This window comes from Mustela erminea, chromosome 19 (genome assembly GCF_009829155.1).
Source record: "Mustela erminea isolate mMusErm1 chromosome 19, mMusErm1.Pri, whole genome shotgun sequence".
Classification (NCBI taxonomy): domain Eukaryota; kingdom Metazoa; phylum Chordata; class Mammalia; order Carnivora; family Mustelidae; genus Mustela; species Mustela erminea.
In genome coordinates, this window is record NC_045632.1 from 38,088,016 (window position 1) to 38,096,671 (window position 8,656).

Sequence of the window (8,656 nt, forward strand, 5' to 3'; positions counted from 1 at the left end):
CTTTATATCAAATTCTGGAGATGAATTTGCATGCGTAAGAAAAGCATTCCCTTATGACATTTCTACCACTGCTTCACCTACTTATGTTATTTGTGTCACATCAGGAATCAAATAATCATATTTTATACATTAACCCATCTAAAAAGAAGCAATGCATGGAAAATGTTACATTATAACATGTAATAAAACATGGATGTGCTATAACATTTTCATTTAATGACATCTATAGAATAAGATTCCACGTACTATCCCTTTGCAATATATTCAACATGCTTCAAATATGAATAAATACATCCACAGAAAGACCTTACCACAGATAATAGATTATTTTCGTCTGTGTACATGTGAGTGCCAGAAGTCCTGCTGATAACTCGGCAGAGAGGAGTACAGAATTGTCTTCTAAGATGTTCTGACTTGCAGTTCACATGAGGTTAACATGAACTGTTCCATTGAAATAGAAAATATACTAAAGAGCAGCAAAAGAGGAGGGAGAGAAGGAGCAAAGAAAGAAAGGTCCTTCCCTCGGTTATTTTCTACGTACGGACACGGAAGTACACATGTGACACTTCCATAATTTAGAGTATTCTCTCCAATAAAACCCAACTTGCATCCCGCACAGTTTAATAGCATTCTTGATGTAAGTCTGGTCTTGAAGGCATTCTCCTTTGTACAAAGCTGAATTACGCTTTTATGTTCCCATAGCATTTAACAAGTGACTTCAAGGGAGGAAAACTATGCTTTGTGGAACGTGAAAAACTCAATTTAAAAAAAGAGAAAAGTTCTATCTGAAGATCAACTTGGGACAAAATCGAGGCAGACAGTCACCATACCAGACTTTGGATATTACCCCACCCCCGCCTTTAGTGAAAATCTCCTAGTAAAGGGAGAAGGGAGAGTCTTTGCCAACTGTCGACGCGTTAAATAAATGTATACTTAGCACTAACTCTGGGCTTAGCCTCAACTAACCATCATTTTAGCATGTCTTTGGCAGAGAGGGTGGGGAAGTTTGAAGGTTCTCAACCCAAGGGTTATTCTTTTATGATGCTTTCCAAAGAGATATAGAAAACCACATCTATATATTTCTACATAGCAACAGAACTTAAAAAATAACAAGACTTCTAAAAGCAAGAAGGTGGAGGGTATTTATGATAAGGAAGAGCCTATGCCATTTAAAACTCAGGAAATAAAAGCTCAGGACACGACAGAGAAAGGAAACAGTATTGGTCCTATTGCTTTGCCATGAAGTGGCGTGGGAGATTTAGCTAGAGGCAGCACATGGGAGAAGCAGCTGAATGGCATCCCTTGAACTTATTTCTTTTCTGACCTTTTGAAGTTGCCAGGTTCAACTAATTTTCTCCTCATGGTTATATCTGAAGCCGGTTCCAGAGGCAAGAACCAACAGTTCAGCAGAAATATACTGCTCATCGCAACTTTCTATGGGAATTAAGTGAGAAAAGACTAATAGCTCTTTGGTTAATTAAGGCCCACCAATTCGGAGGACAACCTTGTTCCATCACAATATTGTTCTATTTCCCAAATATAAAATTATGGGATTCTGGTGAAAAAAATTCCAGCACCGAATTTTTTTTTTTTTTTTAAGACACTGGTCAATGTACAAATTTAAGAAGCCAGGAGGGGAAAATCAAATAACCCAGGGCAGACGAAAGGGCAAATGGATCATGATAAAACTCTCAGACTCGACTCATTAAATGAGTGAGTTGTCTAGGTACGTTTTGAAGTTTTGTAGAAGTAAATGTCCTGTATCTATGTGCATGTGTGTTCATATCTGTGGGTGAGTGTGGACCACACACAATACAGAGCAATGAAGACCAGCCGTGGTTTAATTCTGACACTGTGGGTGTTGTATAATACACCAAAGTTAGGAGTCTCTTCCTAAACTGAAAAGCAAAATTAGTCCATGTCAGCTGTGAACTCAACAGTGCTGAAAACAAAACAAAACCAAAAAAAAAAAAAAAAATTGTGCCTTTTTTTTCTGTTTCTCTGAATAACTTTGTAAGCAATATCAAATGACTGAAGCCACCATCAGCAGCATCACTGAGCACAACATTTTCAAAAGAAAGTCTTGAGACTTTCGACTACATCCATAATTAAAAGGCTACTCTGATTATGCCCGTTCCTTGATTTGTCAAACACAAAACTTTGCTGATGGACCAGAAAAATGTGATGGGAAATATAAACCGAATGCCATTTTATCCCTGAAAACTGCTTCTCGTTTTGCATGGAAAATTTGCTCAGATTGGGATGCTGATGAAGCCGGAGGTGGGCCACCTTGAGTAGGAGAAGGAAGGATTTTTTTTTTTTTCTTAAAGCATTAATTTACTTATGAGGTTTTCTGAACAGTTGGTGAAGTATCGATTCCAACTTTTCTCTATGCGAGCATTCCTTTCTCCTCACCAATGAACAAGGAGAGGAACCAGGAGAGCAAAACCCTAAAGTACAAATTCTTGAATAGAATCCTTATACCCTCATTCTTTGGAGTTTCCCTGCTTTGCTCCAAAATCCGACATTCCCTGCTAGCCAGGAGTATCAGACCTTAAATTTGTGCACAGTTTACAAGGAAATGTTGTGTCATGAGTACACTCAAACAACACCCTTTACAAATGTTGCCTCATGTGCTCTGTTCCGTCCTGCTGAGTATGTTTTATGGGTTGTTTATTTTTACACTGAGCATACCACCATTGGCTAAAGTGTGCCCAGTACTGATCTAAGGGGTTGCGTTAGATGAATTGTCTGGACGGAGTTCTCCATGATGCCCCAATAAAGTTACTTTCTGGTTAAAGACCTCCTTTCCTTTAGAGTTGATATACGTAAAGCAAGCAAATGGAGCTGCTATTCTAGCGAGGGCTGCTGTAAAATTGTTTGGCAAAACTCGTAATGCCTTCAAGAACTCAAAAAATGCATCCTAGGCACCAAAAACTCAGTAGGGGGGGGAAAAAACGGTAAGAGGCTTGCATAGAGAGATTTACCCAAATGAAATCTTGAGAGTTTGGGGAGACTGTGGATTATAAAGCAGAAGTGATTTATAATAGTAATAATAATTGGAAATACAAGATCCAGGTTGCTGGAGAGAAAGAGTAAAAGTTTAAATGACAGCATTACAGCACAAATTTCAGAGAACATTAGCCAGCGTCTCTAAAATATATGGTCCATTTGTGATGGTCACAGGATACCCTGACACTCATTTGGCTGGTGGGGGGGGGGGATGGAATGAAGAAGATGAACTACACTGGGCAGCCCTCAATAAAGCAATCCCTGGAGTTGCTGGAGAAGCTCTTCTCTGTTTTCAGAGAAAACAGAGTCTAAGCGCTCTTCAGAGTCCAGGAAAAAAAAAAAAAATATATATATATATATATATATATATATACCAAAGGTGGTTTAAAATCATGCAACAGCTCCAGCATGAAGTGACCATGTAATGGGGATCTTCAAATCTGCTAAAGCAGAATTCTAGATTATTATTATGAGTATTATTATTTAATAAGAGGGATAGACCTAGAATTTCTTTCAGCCACAGAGCTCAAGGAAGTGGAAAACATGTCTGGACAGGATGATTATGGAGAACTCCCTTTGAGAGGGGGGAAAAATGTAGCCCTTAAAGAACATCCTTCAAAGGTATCAGGCCTCTCGGTAAAATTCTCTCCCTCTCTGTGTTACACATCACACACACACACACACACACACACACGCGCACCCCAGATAAAAACGCCTGCAAAACTGGACACAGCTGATGAAAGGCAACAGCAGGGCAGAAATTTCAGTTGTGTTGAGCCTGAAAGACAGGGCTCATTTTGCATGCAGTGAGGTACAGCGGCGAGGTTGAATGGATGGAAAATCCCACTCTCGAATCTTACATAAATATCTCTTTCCCACATACAGTTTTCCAGTTGAAAAGCTCCCATAATGAAGCCGGAGGTGACAGCCCCGGGAGGGTTGTTAACCATTGAGATGGCCGTCAGGAGCACTGTGAAGAGGACAGGCGCTTCACAACGGCCCCAACCCGACCCCGGGTCCCTCCTCTCGGCTCGGCGACGGCACCCGACCCGAGAGGGCAGAGCTCCCGCATACCTTCTCCGAAGCCCCCGCCTCCCCGCCGTCTGCCCGCAAACAGCGTGAAGCCAGGTGAAAGCAAGCAGCCGGCTGATCTGATTAGCAGCTCGGGCGCGCTAAGGGATGGTCGGATCGTGCCTCTTAAAGAGGAAACTCTTGTGGAATCTTCAGGAAGGGGCGGTAAAGTTGCAAGGAAGGACCTTTTCTTCCTCGCGCTGGCTTGGTTATAAGCTCTGTTCTTGAACTGGACCTGAAGTGAGCAGCTGCCAGCCTGGGTTTCCATTACGGGCTAATGTTGCGCGTTTGCAACAATAAACAATTAATGCTGTTTGATTTCTTGCATTGAGCAACCCAAGCAAACAGCTGCCATCTCCGCTCGCGGAGGCGAACGGCTACCCCTCCACGAGCCGCCGCCTCAGGGCCTGCGGGGAAGGGTCCACAAGAACAAAACTTTAAGGCTTTTACCAGATTGGGTGGGAAACGCTTTGGTCTTGGAGACACGGGAAGCGGAGGAAAAGCTGTGGGGACCTGTTGGCATCCGCGTTGGCGGCGGCAGGTCTCTGCCGTCTCCCCGCCTTGCTTGGAACCTGGCAGAAGGGGAGTGGGTCCCTTACGAACCTGTTACGCGCTGGCAGAAGCCGGGCGAGAGCCCTCTCTGCCGGCAGGGAGCGCGGCCCGCCCCCCGAGTGCTCGCAGAGAGGGAGCGCGGAGACGCCAGACGGCGCAGCTGCCCGCTCGGCCGGCGCCGGCAGAGAGGGTCCGGAGTCCCCGGCTCAGGGCGCCTCGGTGAGGGCTGCCTCGCGGGCTCGCGAAGGACACCGCCTGTGGGGTCCTGCCTGGGTTCGGGCCAGCGTCTCCGCGACTGCAGACCGGCTCGAGAGCCGGCAAGTTTGCAGCGGGCACCACGCCTCGCCAGCTGGAGCAGCCACTTGTGGGAAAGCCTCGCGCTGGGGCTCGCGCGGCTGGGTCGCGCGGCCCGCAGCCCCCAGGCGGGGGTCGCCCTCCCTGTCCTCGGGGATCGGGAGATACACACCAAGGCAGCCAAGGGGCAACCAGGCCCCTGCGCCTCCTTTCCTCTCGGGCTCGCACCCTCCTCGGGACCAGCGGCGGGTGTTTCCCATTCACCGCACGGACCCCGCAGTGAAGGCGCGCGGCTGCAGCGTCGCCTGCCTGCCTGGCGAGGCGGCGAAATCGCCAGGCGACCGCAGAGAGGGAGACCCGCTGAAAAACTAAAGAGGCACAGCCTGCTTGCTACTCCCTAGCATCTCCTGTCAGGAGCAGTTTGCCAAATCATCAGGCAGAGCCCGGAGGTGGCCCCGTCAGCTGTGCCTATCAAGAAAGAAGACGCAGCTCACCCCCATGCCTGGGCTTGGAACCCGCGTCCACCATGGAGGTGGGAGGGGGGAGGCGGGGGGGGGCGGGTTAGAGACTCGCGAGGTGTCCGAAGGGGTAGGGGGATTCTTAAAGGAAACGGTCCTTTCTGGGTCCTCGGCGCTTGGAGGAAAACGAGGGGCAGGGGGAAACCACTTACTCTTGAGGGTCTCCGCGCTGGCGAATGCCAAGCCTCCTGGCTCACAAACGGCTGCAGGGGCTCGGGGTCGACTCCCGAGAGCGGCGAGCACCGAGCGGTTCCCGCGCGCTGGGCAGACGCCTCCGGATTCCGTTCATGCCTCTCGGAGCTGCGGGGCTCGGTGTGGGGACGCGGGTCGGGCGCGCTGGGCTCCGGCTATCCGCAGCCCGAAGTGCAGCGAGCGGGTGCGTGCGCGGGACCGTCTGTGCACAGACCGGCGACGGCGGAGGAGATTCGAGGAAGCAAGGAGATTCCGAATAAATCCACTAATTGTGGGCTGAGCGCTCCAGCGTGCGAGCCCGCCTGCCTGCCAAATGTAACTGTGAAGTGATGTGGAAAAGTGAGCCGGGTGCCTCCCCTGACGGATCTCATTGGGCAGAGCGCAGAGGCAGGTCTACCACTTGGAAATTCATGTAAGCAGTTCCCCCCCTCCCCGCCCCCTCCCTGCCTTCCCCTCTCGGCTGCCGCGCGCTTGCTCGCGCTTCCCCGCTCCAAGTGGGCGCCCAACTTTTCGCTCCTGGCTCCCGAGCACGCCCCGCGCGTCTCCGCCGCCGGAGCCCCGGCTGAAGATGCGCCCTTCCGTGCGGTGCGCGCAGCCCGCGGAGGGCCGAGCTCGGGGAGAAGAGAGCTGGCAGCGGATCAGAGGCGCGCGGAGGAGGAACCCGCCAGCTGCCTCTCCCGAGTCTCACCTGAGCCCTGGGGCTAGCGTTGCCTGGAAAAGCGTCTCAGTGACCCACAACCGTTTTCCGTGGGCGGCGGGGCCAAGGGGTGCGCGTGGGCGGCTTACCTCGTATTTCCAAGAGCCTCTTGCGGACCGAGTGGGGTGCTTGGCGGACCGCTGCCTACTACTCAGAGGCTACGGCTCCGAGGTGGCGTGCCGTGGTCTTGTGGGTGGAGCGCATTGCTGGCAACCCCTGGCTTCCACTCCTTCAGGGAAATGGGACTGGGGAGGGCACAGGGGCAGCCAGGAAGGGCGCGCAGTAAGTAGGCATGAAAAGAACAGCAGAACTTGCTTGGGAAATAAAGGGAGCGATTGCTAGGTCTTCTCAGTGTGCCCTGGCCTCCAGATCTGCTCGCAGGCACCATTTTTTTTTTTTTTTTCAGTTCCTCTGCCACCACTAAGAGGTGCCCTGTCTGTGGTCTGTGGCCCCTTCAAGCCCTCTGATGGACTCCACACGGGTCTTGAGAAACAGCTATCCTGGGTAGAACCAGTACAGGAAGGAGGGATCATAAATGAGGAGATCCTGGTTTGTTTTCGTCTCACCTGTAAAGGCTAACACATAGCAATATTCAGCCAGGATGATCTTCCTTTGATAAAATTAGTGAAAAATAAGAAGAACTAATCCTTTTGTTTTGTTTTGTTTAACTGTCCTCCACAGGCTACCGTGATTTAGTCCGTGCCCTGTGCACCTGAGGTGAGCTCTGGGGAATGGTTTTACTATGTGGGGACAGAGCCGAAACAGAGGGGGAAAGGGCGCAGAGAACCAGAAGCAAGGTCTGTAGAGCTTGTACTGTCTGGCTCAAATTAATGAGACAGAGTGAACAGAATGAGAAAATAGGCACAATATGCTTATAATGTTTTATGCAGATTTGACATTTTTTTGTGTGTATGTTGCATCTAACATCCCATTGTGAAATGCTTAAAAGAATATTGACTATAAGTCTCATGTCTGTTTCACATTCTATGGGCAAAAAAACTTTGTGAATTATTTCAGAGAGGGAGAGGTGAAGACAACCAGGAGGTATCCCCCCCCCCACACACACACACAGCAGGAAGCAACTCTTCATTCTCAGATTGTGTCTGCTTGTATTCAGGAGTTGGCTAATTCTATCTTGGAAAAAGGAAAAAAGGAACAGCAGTCAAACCTCAATCATATTATAACTGCTGGTAGACCAGGAAATCCCAAGGGGGAAAAAAGAAACAGATCATATTTTGGGTTGTGCTTAAGTCATTCATTTGCAGTTTGCACAAATGTCCATGCCTTTCCTTGGGGAACTTTCTTAAATTTATGAGAACTAAAAAAGTTTTACTTTTTTACTGAAAAAAAGTAAAACTGAAGACTGGAAATCGTCACAACTAACAAACTCATCTCAAAAGAAAGCCACAATGGTAGACCTAGACAGTATCCCCAAATCTCATTTTCTTAAAGGAAAATATTTTTTTAATATATTTATATATATTTTTTATTTTTTTAAATAGCAGCAACTATTTTGACAAGGTGAAGACAAAATTCAGTGGCTTTAGGTACCCAGGGTTTACATGAGTTTATTTTGACTCACCTTATCTGCACGTACTCCCAGAGCAGCTCCATACATTGTCTTCATTGGATTTTTGCAACTAGAATTCAAGGTAGCCCTCTCTATGTGTGCTAATCTCTGCTCAAAGCACTGCAGTAGGAATTTCCTAATAATTTTCTCCTAATTCTTAGGAGAGGTCTGGGTGATTAAGCAGTGTGAAAGAGGATTAGGATAATGTTAAAAAGCCCTATAAGGATATTTCTAAAATAATCAGGGATGCTGAAAGACAAGGAATTTGCCTCCTTAACAATTCCACCCACACTTAATAGGATGCAGTGTAATGTCACAATGGCGAGAGCCTAACTCCTTAAGAAAGTGTTTTCTTTTCAACATCCTCTCCAGGGTTACAGCCTTCCAGCAGGAAGAGGACTGTGCTACACAGGCTTTTTAGAATGGCGACTGAAATTGCTTGTGCTGTGGAGCATTGCGGGGGAGTAAGGGTGAGGAGTTATCTGATAGGGCAGGAGTGTAATCAGGGAAGGAGTTGGGGCTGGGGGGGGCGATGGTGTGTGTGTGTGGGGGGAGGATGGCATTCAGAATAACCTTGGCTGACTGAGGCTCAGAGTGGGATAAGGCAGGATGTCTCCAGCCTGGATTTCAGTGACAGGCAGACAAGGACTCTACTGCAGTTGAATGACGTGGAGAGAAACTCAGTGTTTCTTTTTCACCATGGTAGACCTTGGGTTATAATTGTGACTAAAGCAGACAGTAAACCAAGTG

At 48.0% G+C, this 8,656-nt stretch overlaps 1 protein-coding gene across 2 annotated transcripts in view; it reads right to left on the reverse strand.

Moving 5' to 3' along the window:
- Positions 1 to 6,514, reverse strand: part of CDH8 (cadherin 8) — a 397,301-nt gene extending 390,787 nt beyond the window's left edge. Inside the window, exon 1 of one of the 2 annotated variants that reach the window (XM_032325835.1) lies at positions 6,426 to 6,514. The gene's annotated coding sequence lies outside the window, so the exon portion shown is untranslated. Of the gene's footprint in view, positions 1 to 5,599; positions 5,711 to 6,425 lie in introns of those variants that run through there. The other variant, XM_032325833.1, reaches the window with a different exon arrangement.
- Positions 6,515 to 8,656: the final 2,142 nt, after the last annotated feature.